The sequence below is a fragment of the Polypterus senegalus genome, chromosome 10, assembly GCF_016835505.1.
Source record: "Polypterus senegalus isolate Bchr_013 chromosome 10, ASM1683550v1, whole genome shotgun sequence".
NCBI lineage: Eukaryota > Metazoa > Chordata > Cladistia > Polypteriformes > Polypteridae > Polypterus > Polypterus senegalus.
This window is the reverse complement of record NC_053163.1, coordinates 30,027,809-30,042,073: the sequence shown is the minus strand read 5'-3', so window position 1 is coordinate 30,042,073 and position 14,265 is coordinate 30,027,809. Positions and strand designations below refer to the sequence as shown.

The 14,265-nt window shown below is 39.2% G+C and overlaps 1 long non-coding RNA gene across 2 annotated transcripts in view; it reads right to left on the bottom strand.

Moving 5' to 3' along the window:
• Positions 1 to 9,663: 9,663 nt before the first annotated feature.
• The window catches only part of LOC120537013, a 75,725-nt gene continuing 71,123 nt past the window's right edge, over positions 9,664 to 14,265 (bottom strand). The window contains exons 2-3 of one of the 2 annotated variants that reach the window (XR_005635247.1): positions 12,919 to 14,212; positions 9,664 to 10,304 (exon numbers count right to left, since the gene is read on the bottom strand). This is a non-coding gene — a long non-coding RNA (uncharacterized LOC120537013). Of the gene's footprint in view, positions 10,305 to 12,918; positions 14,213 to 14,265 lie in introns of those variants that run through there. The other variant, XR_005635246.1, reaches the window with a different exon arrangement.

Below are 14,265 nucleotides of genomic sequence, written 5' to 3'. Positions count from 1 at the left end.
TGTTCTCATTTGTTCCTGAATTTCTTTGGATCTTGGCATGATGTCTAGCTTTTGAGGTGCTTTTGGTCTACTTCTCTGTGTCAGGCAGCTCCTATTTAAGTGATTTCTTGATTGAAACAGGGGTGGCAGTAATCAGGCCTGGGGGTGGCTACGGAAATTGAACTCAGGTGTGATATACCACAGTTAGGTTATTTTTTAACAAGGGGACAATTACTGTTTTACACAGGGCCATGTAGGTTTGGATTTTTTTTCTCCCTAAATAATAAAAACCATCATTTAAAAACTGCATTTTGTGTTTACTTGTGTTATATTTGACTAATGGTTAAATGTGTTTGATGATCAGAAACATTTTGTGTGACAAACATGCAAAAGAATAAGAAATCAGGAAGGGGGCAAATAGTTTTTCACACCACTGTACATACTTCACACATGCCTTTTCCTTAGTTCTGCAATGCTCTTATCCAACAAAACCATACTGATGTTCCAGTGATGTGTACTTTGAATCCCCCTCTATTCCATTGATACAAACTCCCAGGTATATAAATGACACCACCCGCATTCACAAAATATCCATAATGTGCTAATCAGGTCAAGACACAGACATGAGGAGGGCTTCACTGGTAAGGCTGCAGGTTTTGACCATATCAGCTCTAACTACTGAATGGAGATTAGATAAATAATTCTAGCCAAAAGTTGCTTGTTCTGCTCATCACTAGTACTGAAGGTGTATGCCGACCATATAGAGTTCCTCAGCAAGTGACCACCATGTGCAAAAAGAAAATAATTAACTGGTCTCTACATTTTTCTGATAAATACCATAACTGGCAACATTACCATCCTTTCAAGAATTTTTTTGCCAATGCTTGCAGGTTCAGTGTTGGTGAAGAGCTCCAACATACATGTTTTTGGTCATTTTCATGTGGATTAAGATATTTTCATAAACAGCTTGAAAACACTACTGTGGATGGAGATCATTTTCAATGATAAAAGCCATTTTTAATTGAAAACGTAGTAGTATGGGCGTAGCATAAGATGCAGAGGACAGGAGGTGTCGATAATCTGGCCAAATGAATTGAACAATAATATTTCACCCAATTATTTATAAAGGAAGAAACAAGTGGAATTCCTCATACATAAGTAAAAACTAACTCTGAGTTTATAGATCTTAAAATAAGAAAAGTCAGGTGAGCTTCATGCCCTCAATATGTTGAAGACTAATAAACTCCTGGACCTGACATAATGTTACCAATTGTATTGAAAAAAATATAAGAACTACTCTTTAAAAGCTTATTAGGCATATTTGGGCAGTCAAGTCAGAAAGGAGAAGTACTGGAGGACTGGAAAGTTGCAAATGTTTCTCCCATTTTCAAGAAAGTAGACAAAATGGATCCTGGTACTGACCAATAAGTCTCATTTCAGTGTCATGTAAAACTATAGAAACTATAATAAGAAATAAATTAGAAAATTACCAAAATGCAAATAATATACTAAATAACAGCCAGCATGGGTTTATGACAGGAAGGTCCTGCCAAAACAATCTTAGATATTTTTGAAGAAGCAACCAGAATAACTGACAAAAACAAAAGACTTTTAAAAAATCTTTGACTTAATCATCCCACACCAAAGATTTATTCTGAAACTAGAAATTATAGACATCAGAGGTAACATACAAAACTGGATCTCTAGTTGATTAACTGTCAGGAAACAAAGGGTACAGGTAAGAGGAGAATGGTTCACGTGGAGCGAGGTCATCAGTGGAGTCCCTCAGGGGTCTGTCCTTGGACCATTACTTTTTCTGATTTTTATTAATGACATAAATTGTCTTATGGTTAGTAAACGTGTGAAATTCACAGATGACACTAAAACTGGAGGGACAATGAGGAAGCAAATAATTCAAAAATATTTGGACCACCTTCAGAAATGGGTGAACACCTTGAAAATACAGTTAAAAGTAAAAAAAATGGAAAGTGCTACACGTGGACCAAAGGAATATCAATTATAAATACAAGATGGAAGACACTGTCCTACCGGAAGCAACGTCTGAAGAGGATTTAGGGGTTTATGTTGACACAACATTCTCATCAACTAAGCAATGTGCAGAAACAATTAAAAATACAAATAAAATGTTAAGTTATACTATCACAATTGTTGAATATAAGTCAAGGGACATAATACTCAAACTATATAATGCACTAACAGACCACGTCTGGAGTATCGTGTGCAGTTCAAGTCACCACAGTACAAGAAAGACATAGCAGCACTTGAACCTGTAAAAAGGAGAGCAACCAAGGACCTACTGTTGAGACTCTGAGAATTAAACCTGTTTAGTCACTGGGTTTTGAAAATACTCGAAGGCATAAATAGATTAGATCCAAAAACATTATTTTGGTTTAATTGTGAGTCACATACTCGGGGATGTCAGTGGAAATTAAGGGGAAATGCAATTAAAACTGAAGCCAGGAAGCACTTCTTCACGCAATGAGTTATGGAACTCTGGAACAAACTACTGAGACATGGAGTTGAAGCAGAGACCTTAACAACCGTTAAAAAGAGTCTGGTTGAAGATCTTGGGACAGCTTGATGACTGAGTGGTCTCCTCTCGTTTTGTCAAGTACTTATGTTTCTAAATGAGGGCTTGTGGGTAAGTAATCCCTGCAATGGGCTGCCGCCCCATCCTGGGTTGGTTCCTTCCTTACACCCTTTAACTGCTCCGACTTTTATGATGAAAAAGCCAAGAAGGCTGTTATGTTTGAGTTACATGTAATCATACTTTTTTATGAGACCAGCGGCTTCTAGTTACGTTTTGCTAATTTTAATGAAACTACATATTCTGAGCTATTATAAACAAAAGTGTAAATTCAATCTGTTAGCAAAAACAATAGCACATAGAGAAAAAGCAAACATTCACAACTAGTAATAGGATATTCTATATTTATTAATTGTACACATGGCTAGAAAACACCAAAGAGCTCCAACTATTAAGTGACATAATCTCATTATATTCTCTATAAAGAGGTTTCATCAATCAGGCCAATTAACCAACTCTTATTAAGTAATTAGTCTGTTCATTGCCTGTGACTTATGTAAGTGCAGAGAAGGCGGAGCTGTCTCATGATTTCCATCGCTGTCATAGTAACCAAGCTGCTCTCTGTGATCTTCAAACCCTCAGGCCAAGACCTTCTCAGTGTGTTAATTAGCCAGAGGTCACTGGAATAATGGACTGCCATTATCAAGTTATCCACTACCTTTCAACAGAGCACTTCCAAGCTCAGTGTGTAACAGAGTCTCTTTATTATGTTACATGGGGCAAAAATGCTTCCTATTGACCAAGACAAAAAAAAAAAGGATTTCAACTTTTAACAACAACAAAATAATCGTGAAGTGTCATCCTCCCACTGTGAGGCTTAAAGGGCTACTGTCCTTAGAGACGTGGAAAAAAAGAGTAATGTCAGCTGTAATTTACAACTTTACAAAATCTGTGAGTGTACTTTACAGGATGTGGTTTAAATGTGCTGTTTAATTTTAAAAGTATTTTATTATAATTTTAAATAAGCCATTTTGTGCAAGTCAAATCAAAGTAATGCAGTACTTCTAATATGTTACTTTTGATGGGTTTTCTCCTTAATTGTCATATAACTGTATGATTGAACTGGCTTATCAAATTATTAATGGTTTATGTCCATTTTTTATGCAAAATAATTGGCAACACTTTAGATACTGCAAAAATGCATCCATTACTTATTTACACTTATGTAGTAAGGCCTTAACAAAGGGTCTTCATAATGCTTATAAAATATTAGTAAATGGGTTATTCATCTCTGTGTAGTGTGAAATCTTGACATGGTGGTAAATTTGCTTATAAATACGAAGGATTCACAGGTCTTATAATATGTAATATTAAGAGAACTGTGACTCAGTTAAGCCACCTCAGACCACTCTAAAGTGAAATTCCATTAGTAGGTCATATTACAGAGATGAATAAACACTTTGCTGACACTTTGTAAATAAGTGAAAATACAAATAAGTGTTTGGTAAGGTCTTGTTAAGTAACATAAATGAGAAATAGATGCATTTTCACTGTACCTAAACTAAAGTGTTACTAAATAATATATACTGTAAATGACTTCATTTTTCTTTGACATAACTTTATGAGAGTGATATACCCGCACTGTAGCCTCACCACTCCAGGAGACTGAGTTTGAACCCGAAAGCAGTCACTGTGTGTGTGCAGTCTTCTATGTGTATGTGTGGCACTTTCTATGTTTATTCCAATTTATTTCACATTAGCAGTGTGGGTAGAAATGTGCCCTGAAATGGACAGTTGTCATATCCATGGTGGGTTCCTACCATACTCTCTTCTTCTTCTTCTTCTTCTTCTTCTTCTTTCTGTCCTTTGCATTTTGTTCTGTTACACCCATCACCATCATGTCCTCTCTCACCACATCCATAGACGTCTTAGGCCTTCCTATTTTCCTCTTATCTGGCAGCTCCATCCTTAACATCCTTCTCCCAATATACCGAGCATCTCTCCTCTGCACATGTCCAAACCAACGCAATCTCGCCTCTCTGACTTTGTCTCCCAGCCGTCCAACTTGAGCTGACCCTCTAATATACTTATTTTTAATCCTGTCCATTCTCGTCACACCCAGTGCAAATCTTAGCGTCTTTGACTCTGGTACCTCCAACTCTATCTCCTGCTTTCTGGTCAGTGCCACCATCTCCAGCCCGTATAACATAGCTGGTCTCACTACTGTCCTGTAAGCCTTCTCTTTCACTCTTGCTGATACCCGTCTGTCACAAATCACTCCTGACGCTCTTCGCCACTCATTCCACCCTGCCAGCACTCTCTTCTACACCTCTCATCTACAATTCACATTACTCTGTACTGTTGATCCCGAGTGTTTAAACTCATCCACCTTCGCCAACTCTACTCCCTTTATCCTCACCATTCCACTGACCTCCCTCTCATTTACACACATGTATTCTGTCTTGTTCCTACTGACCTTCATTCCTCTCCTCTCTAGAGCATATCTCCACCTCTCCAGGGTCTCTTCAACCTGCTGCCTACTCTCGCTGTTGATTACAATGTCATCAGCATCATCATGGTCCACGAGGTCTCCTGTCTAATCTTGTTTGTCAACCTGTCCATCACCATTGCAAATAAGAAAGGGCTCAGAGCCGATCCCTGTTGTAATCCCACCTCCACATTGAATACATCAGTCACTCCTACCGCAGACCTCACCACTGTCACACTTTCCTCGTACATATCCTGTACAACTCTTACAAACTTCTCTGCCACTCCCGACTTCCTCATACAATACCACAGCTCCTCTCGAGGCACCCTGTCATATGTTTTCTCCAGGTCCACAAAGACGCAATGTTCCTTCTGGCCTTCTCTGTACTCTATCCCTAAATTTGACATTTTTAACTTGAAAATGAACGGATAGGTGAATATAGCAGCAGCATCCCTCCCTACACACAAAAAACTCAGAAGGTGCTCAGTGTTGCTTAGATTCTCCAGGTCAGTATCAGATTACTCAACTTTAAGTTGTTGGAGATGTTAAAGTTGATGACAGCAGTTGCTGATTTCATTCCTGGAGGTGTAAGATGCAACTAGGTGCAACTAGAAATTTCAGGGAATGCCCAGTTAGATGACCGTGTGATGACTTTCCAAAATTTCTAAAATATTCCAAGCTTGCTCCTTTTTCTGGCAGCCAATAAACATTCTGCCTGACTGAGCTGGTGCTGTGTGAAAGGTTTACATGTGAGGTGAGTTCAGCCTGAATTTCTGCCCTTCCTTTTCTTTTTACCTTTCTGTTATGATATGTAAAACACACAACATAATACAAATGAGTCTCCCTTTTGTTTTTCAGGTCCACAACACCCATAATCCTTATTCTTCGTAGCTGCATTACATGCATTGTACTTTCAGGTGAGGGTGAGTGCTCATTGGCTCTGAGGCTAGGGATCTGCAGTGGCAATCGGAAGGTTGCCGGTTCAAATCCCGTAAACCAATAGGGACTCTGCTCTGTTGGGCCCTTGAGCAAGGCCCTTAACCTGAAATTGCTGAGTGCTTTGAGTAGTGAGAAAAGCACTATATAAATGCAAAGAATTATTATTATTATAGCTCTTATACACACACAAGTCAGCCTTAACAACTTAAGACAAAATCAAACTTGCTTGATTTGGACGGAGAGAGTTAAAGACTGATTGGACTGAGTCTCTGGATATGTCAAGGTATACGACTGCTGGTTACAGGCACATAACACAACTGCCCCAACTCTCTTAGATTGCAGAAATTAAGTCTTCAATCGAAAAGTTGTGTAATGTTGCATGGCCTGTAAGTAAAGTTTTCCACTAGCCTCACATGTGATTTTTCTTTTTTTGTTTACAACATGAAAAACATTTACAATACATATTTAGCTTTTAGGTGTCAAACTGACTAAATTAATTTAAAAAGGTCACAATTACAAATAATAACATAGAAAATGTTTAAACTACGGTGGCGCAGTGGGTAGCACTGCTGCCTCACAGTTAGGAGACCTGGGTTCGTTTCCTGGGTCCTCCCTGCGTGGAGTTTGCATGTTCTCCCCATGTCTGCGTGGCTTTCCTCCAGGTACTCCAATTTCCTCCCACAGTCCAAAGACATGCAGGTTAGGTGCATTGGTGATTCTAAATTGTCCCTAGTGTGTGCTTGGTGTGTGTGTGTGCCCTGTGGTGGGTTGGCACCCTGCCCAGGGTTTGTTTCCTGCCTTGCGCACTGTGTTGGCTGGGATTGGCTCCAGCAGACCCCCGTGACCCTGTTGTTAGGATATAGCAGGTTGGATAATGGATGGATGGATGTTTAAACTCTCAATTCAAAATCTTACTACTGCTAACATGAAAAGTAAACATGCAATTTTTTTACCTATAATTAAAAATGCTCAGAATTGCAATTCGTGATATTTAAAAACATTTTGATAAAATTAAACAACCTTCCAAATTATTAATTTACTGTTTTGGGACAAACATATCAACAAACTATAAAAAATGTTTCATTCATTTTTTTACTTACATTTGTTTATATATTTTATTATTATTTCAGTAACATCTCTGCATTTTAATTTTGTGTATTTGTTTTTATGGTTTTGATTTTCATTTCATTTAGATGTGGATTCTGTTTTTGGTTAAAGAAACAATAAAAGACATAACAATAACTGACACAGTCTTCTTGCCTAATAACTGAAGGGAAAATGTCTGATTGAACTCCCTGTCTGATTCAATCCAGTTCAAACACACAATTTCAGACTCATCACTTTCCAAATGGACTAGACACTACAGAGGTAACAATTCTAAAAAGGGAGCCAATCCATTGCAGGGCAAAACTAATAACAAAATTGAGCAAATTTTCAAAGTGGCATTTTACTGTTTGTAGGGTTGTGGTTAGGGTTTAGGTTTAAACCTTCTATGGGTTAAATCATTTATTATGGTATTTTAAATTACTTGTGGTTAACCCTGGATATAAGAAATACAACATTTGGGTGCAGTACTTTGCAATATTAACTTTAAAATTATGATAGAGCTGAAATCCATTACAAATCTTCATTCTTATTAGTTGTCATACATGTGCACATGGCAGACAGTTTACAGGCTCAAATAGTGTTATTTGTCAGCCAGACCAGGGGTTGGCGCTGCCATTGGATCCTTTCTCCTCTTGTCCCTCTGCAGACCAGCTGAAGACTGTACCTCTCAATTACATCACCACCAGTCCACCCACTGATGATGTCACTCTCGGCACTTTTGATGACATCAAATCTGATACCCAGAACCCATCTACCTGCCACATCACTTCCTGTTCAGGCCTCCCTGACTTCCCCTCTTCCTCTAACCCACCATATTTATAGCTCAGACTCATCTTGTTAGTTAGTCCAGATTTGAACTCCACCTTATAAAGATGTGCTTTCTTTATTTTCTGATTTTTCATTATACGGGGTGGCCATCCCCAAACCTTTTTATATCTGCTTCCTATTTCTTACTACATAGTACAACAAATAAATACAAGAAATTGAAAAACATGATATGTGACTTCATTTTACTAAAATGAAGCATGATTAATTTACAGTAATTACAGTTCAGCTTGAATGTTTGTGAAACCTTTAGAATTTTCTATATTTCTGCATAAATATGACCTAAAACATCATCAGATTTTCACTCAAGTCCTAAAAGTAGATAAAGAGAAACCAGTTAAACAAATGAGACAAAAATATTATACTTATTGAGGAAAATGATCGAATATTACATATTTGTGAGTGGCAAATGATTGTGAACCTCTAGGATGATCAGTTAGTTTGAAGGTGAAATTCGAGTCAGGTGTTTTCAATCAATGGGATGACAATCAGGTGTGAGTGGGCACCCTGTGTTATTTAAAGAACAGGATCTATCAAAGTCTGCTCTTCACAACACATGTTTGTGGAAGTGTATCATGGCACGAACAAAGGAGATTTCTGAGGACCTCACAAAAAGAGTTGTTGATGCTCATCAGGCTGGAAAAGGTTACAAAACATCTCTAAAGAGTTTGGACTCCACTAATCCACAGTCAGACAGATTGTGTACAAATGGTGGAAATTCAAGACCATTGTTACCCTTCCCAGGAGTGCAACAATAGAGAGCAAGGCATGTACTAGTCGGCAAGGTCACAAAGGACCCCAGGGTAACTTCTAAGCAGGTGAAGGCCTCTCTCACATTGGCTAATGTTCATGTTCATGAGTCCACCATTAGCAGAACACTGAACAACACTGGTGTGCATGGCAAGGTTGCAAGGAGAAGGCCACTGCTCTCCAAAAAAACATTGCTGCTCATCTGCAGTTTGCTAAAGATCACGTGGACAAACCAAAAGGCCATTGGAAGAATGTTTTGTGGACGGATGAGACCAAAATAGAACTTTTTGGTTTAAATGAAAAGCATTAGGTTTGGAGACAGCAACAAACTGCATTGCAGCATAAGAACCTTATCCCATCTGTGAAACAAGGTGGTGGTAGTATCGTGGTTTGGGCCTGTTTTTCTGCATCTGGGCCAGGACGGCTTGCCTTCATTGATGGAACAATGAATTCTGAATTATATCAGAGAATTCTAAAAGAAAATGTCAGGACATCTGTCCATGAACTGAATCTCAAGAGAAGGTGGGTCATGCAGCAAGACAACGACCCTGAGCACACAAGTTGTTCTACCAAAGAATGGTTAAAGAAGAATAAAGTTAATGTTTTGGAATGGCCAAGTCAAAGTCCTGATCTTAATCCAATCGAAATGTTGTGGAAGGGCCTGAAGCGAGCAGTTAATGTGAGGAAACCCACCAACATCCCAGAGTTGAAGCTGTTCTGAACGGAGGAATGGGCTAAAATTCCTCCAAGCCAGTGTGCAGGAATGATCAAAAGTTACCGGAAACGTTTAGTTGAAGTTATTACTGTAAAGGGGGGTCACACCAGATACTGAAAGCAAAGGTTCACATACTTTTGCCACTCACAAATATGTAATATTCGATCATTTTCCTTAATAATTAAATGACCAAGTATAATTTTTTATCTTATTTGTTTAACTGGTTTCTCTTTATCTACTTTTAGGACTTGACAGAAAATCTGATGATGTTTTAGGTCATATTTATGCAGAAATATAAAAAATTCTAAAGGGTTCACAAACGTTCAAGCACAACTGTACACTTTGACTCCAAAATGTTATTGACAGGCCCATTCTGGTATTTCACTTCAATGTGTTAAATCCAATAAAAAATAAATTAGCCCATGTGAGTACAACTGCTGTGTATGCAAAGGCTGTCAGCTGAGAGCTCACAACCTCACTCACTCTTACCAGATAATCAAGTGGAATCATTTCAATCAGAAAATAGTATTTGTCCAAGGAAATCTGATTTTAAACATCTTAAGACTGTGAATTCCTGTCAGGTTGATAGGTGTATTGGAATACTTTGGAAAAAGTCTGAATTTCTCAATATTTGAAGGCCATCTTTTCAACAGCACTGATAGTGTAGGACGAATAATGAGGCGGGGCAAAAACGAAATGCTTGACATACCAACTGGGCAAAACTCTATTAAATTCCAGCAAAATAGAAAACTGTAAATAAAACACATGCTCAAGGACACTCTAAGGTCGGGACAAAACAGTACACTTTAAAGGATGCATTTTCTCTCTCTCTCATGTTCTCTATAGCAGTCAGGTCCAAAATGAGATGCCACCTCCTGGAAACATCTCCCTCTTATACCAAATGGACCAGTAGGGGCGGGGCTTCTTTGGCTTTATTGCTCAGTGTCTCGAGGCTGTGAGGGAAAAGGAGACAAGACTGTTAGCAACAGTGCTACAGTGCTACCACATATCTTAGGTGAGCCTGGTAGGCTACCTTCTGGGGCTTTCTGTTTTTTTTGTTTTTTTTTTTTAATTAAAACTAGGTTTGTGCCCCCAATCCCGCCCCACCTCCCCCACAAGGCCGCACTACTTGCCAGCCACTTCGCGTCTCTGCCTCTCACATAGTGAGGAGGGAGGCTGAAGACATGCTAAGGAGATGCGGTCAATCCTCCGAAAGCCCCTCTTAAATGGTGATACAATGGGAAACAAATACATTTATTTTAACTCCTCTATGCTCGATCAGCTGGCTTGCTGCTGCTGCTGCTTGTGCTGTTCTGTGTGATCTGCATGTCACACAGCGCTTCAAACATTTAAAAGCCTGTACAGCAGCTGTCCTCCTCTCACGGGACGTCAAAGTGTCTCCGAGAAAATCACGTCTCGACCCAAGATTTTTTTTTATATAATAGAGAGATATTGGTTTCCCACAGACTGGACCACAACCAAAAAGTGCACAAAACCTTGCTTTTTCATACAGTATATGCCAAAAAAATCAAGAGTTTAAAATAAATGATCTCACACCAAGATTATTGACCCAAATGACAATTTACATTAATGCTTAACTGAAGAGTTAGGTTGTTGTTTTATATGTGCAATATGACGTTTCTTTGAAAACCCACTTTGTATTGCTTTCATTTATCTGCCATGTTTATATACTTGCTTTAAATAGAGTCATAGGCATAATTATTGTGTGACTTCAACCGGGTTCTATTTTTAAGGTGTGGTGGGCGGCCGGGACTCCCATTCTACTTATGTTCCGGGGGAGCAGCCATGGGCTCCACAGTACCACCTCCGGGATGCTTGGTGGCAGCCTCCCTGGTTGACGATGGTGCCTCAGTTTCCCGCAGGGTTCCATGGGCTCTCCACAACCCAGTGGGGATCTGGGGTGGCCACCAGGGGGTGCTGCATGGATCCCAGAGCCAACCTGGACACCTCTACAGCCCCTCCCAGAAGTGCAATTAGCAACAGGTGATCAAGCACCTGGAGCACTTACGGGTGGGCTATAAAAAGGGCCGGCATCCACCACTCTGGAGCCAGAATTGGGAGGAAGGGGACGAGGTTGCCTGGGAGGAATGGCGGTGCCAAGGTGGAGAGATGTGTGGTTTATATTAAGTGCTTTTGGGACTGTGTTGTGGCTGGAGGCGTTCACAGGGAACACGTGCCCCCCAGCAGAAGAAAATAAAAGTGTTGTGTATTTTTACACATGCCTGAGTGAGTCTGTGCCAGGTCGGGCGCTACATAGCACCTTTGTCACAAAGGGTACAGTAGAGGAAGGAGTTGTATGGGACACCTCCACTTACATATTTTCCTTTCCACCTCCAGAGCTGAAGATAAAGACCCAGATGAGGACCAATGACCAGCCTTGCGTATGACTCTGCCACTTTTGGTTCTTCTGCATAATAACCTCAGAAATGTATGTCAATGTTCATTTTGAACCATCTGACGTTGAATGTGGTTTACTTTATTAGTTTATTTCAAAATGACTTCCAATTGTTGTAACATCTAGCCTTATAAAGGGCTATTAAATATTTTCTTACGATTTCTTGTGTTGTTCTTTTTATAATAGACTATGGACATTAATTAATTAGTACATGTATTTATTTATTGCAGTTTACAGAGTTGATAATCTATCTATCTATCTACCTATCTGTTGTCACACATGCACGTTAGAGGGGCATCCTTCGAGTTCCTCCCAGGTATGTGGTACCACACCGAGCCAAGAGGGGGCACTGCCACTAACGTGTTCTTCTTCTTCTTCTTCTTCTTCTTCTTCATCCACAGTGCAGAGAAACCACACAGTGAAGGTGACTTACTCAGCCCTTTCCTGTCCATAAAATCATGGCCTCCCGTAAGGAGGTGTCCCTACTTGTCGTCTAAGTGACCTGAGCAAATGAGCTCCACATCCTGATAATAATCGAAGAAGTCCCCCTGAACAGAAGCAAGGGCGTTACAGTGGCAACATTTTTAGTTTCTTTTGAGCACCATCATGCATTATTTTTGTTTCAAATCCTAAAGTAGCTGAAGACTGCAGGATTGGAGCCTCAAAAATATATCTGCATATCAACTTGTCATTCCCGCGGAAGACTACCCTATCTATGAAGTTCGCATTATTTATACACAAGAAAATCACAAATTAAATAAGCTAATTTTCATTTCTGAAGAGTGCATACATCCTGTTGTGACATTTGTTACATACTGTACCTACTTAACCCAGTTTAGGGTCTCAGTCTACCAAAATCAATGATGCCAGTACATCAGAAGGGATATTTGCACTTATACGCATTCAAACCAGAAATTTTTTGAGACTCCAATTAATGTAACACACTTTTATGGGATACTGGGGGAACCAGGAGCACCTGATGGTAAATTAAACAGACAGAACATGCAAACTGCACATAGAGAGTAACCAGACTCCAACTCAAACCCAAAGCTTTAAGGCTTCTGTATTAACTGCTAGGCCATTGGGTAACTCCAGTTAAAGAACAGAACTGAGAATTTTAGTCGCAGTGTACATCCTACATTTCAAAATACCTTTTTCTGCTTCTGGTGACAAGGACATTCTTGGTGTAATAAACACAAAATATTTACTTCTGGATATAGTTTTAGGATGCCAACAAAATTTGATTTATATACAAATTAGGTCAACAAAATCTGTGGTGAAAATGTTCTTGGTAATATGTAATTTTGCCACACCTGTAATATCTTTATTCCTTTCATAATCTTGCACAAAGATATCCACAGTCCACACATAATAAACATGTTTTTATGAATTTTCCAAGACTTTGTAAATAGATTGAACCCAGAAAATCAAGTATGAAGTGCTTTAAATAAATTATAGGACCATGAAGATCTTATTCAGTTTCTATCAACTTTGGGACAGCTTTTAGGTAAACAAACAGACGTGATGGACTGAATAGTTTCCTCTCGTTTGTCATATTGCTTATGTTCTTATGCACTTTTAATGGGTTAATGTTTTTTTCCAAAATCCTCATAATAGCAGATTCACCATTATCATAATGACACGCCTGAACTTAAAGTTGCATTGAGTCAATCAGAGCTTGGATACTTTTCTGTGGGATATTATTCCACTTCCTACTTTGTGTTCCTGGTTAGCTGAGACATAATTGTGGCTGGGCCTGGCAAGCAGAATCCAGATGTCTGCCAATAAGGTCCCAAAAATGTCTGTTTGGAATAAAATCAAGAGCTTCAGGGGACCTGGAAAGCAACAAAGTGTGGTTATCCATTATTGTGCTGGAATACTCGGTTTCCATCTGTGCCAATGAAAGTGATTCCAATATAGTAAACAAGATATTTAGACAGTTATGATGTGCACACTGATAACTAACTTGGATCCTGTAGGTCGAAAACCATGATGCTTAATTTTGGTGATGTATGCTTTTTAACAATGAATCTCTGGAAAAATCCTTTCTCATGGAGTTGTTGGATCAAAATCATCCTTCATTCTGTCTAATAACGTTTCATCAAAACCAGCCAAGTCCTTTATGTTCATACTAAGCTGACAGAGGCAGTGGCTGATTGTCTTTTGACACTTATTGTTAGTGAGTGATGTTGGATTTGTACAGTTGTGGCTCTGCATTATATAACTGCCATCCAGTGTAGGTGTTGATTTGTCCAGTTTTCAGTTCTTCTGGAAGGTTCTATTGCACAGTACGTTTGTGATCCTTTACCTACCAAATGATGGCACACATTTTACATCAGAAGTTATCCATCCAGTTCTTTCTGCAACTTCAGATAGACGCACCATCTTCACATACTCCAATGATCCTCTGCAAATCAAACAGCTTGTTCTCTTAGTAGACATGATCTGTTGAGGAAGAAGATGTACAGTATTCACTATTCATGCAAACTTCAGTCCTG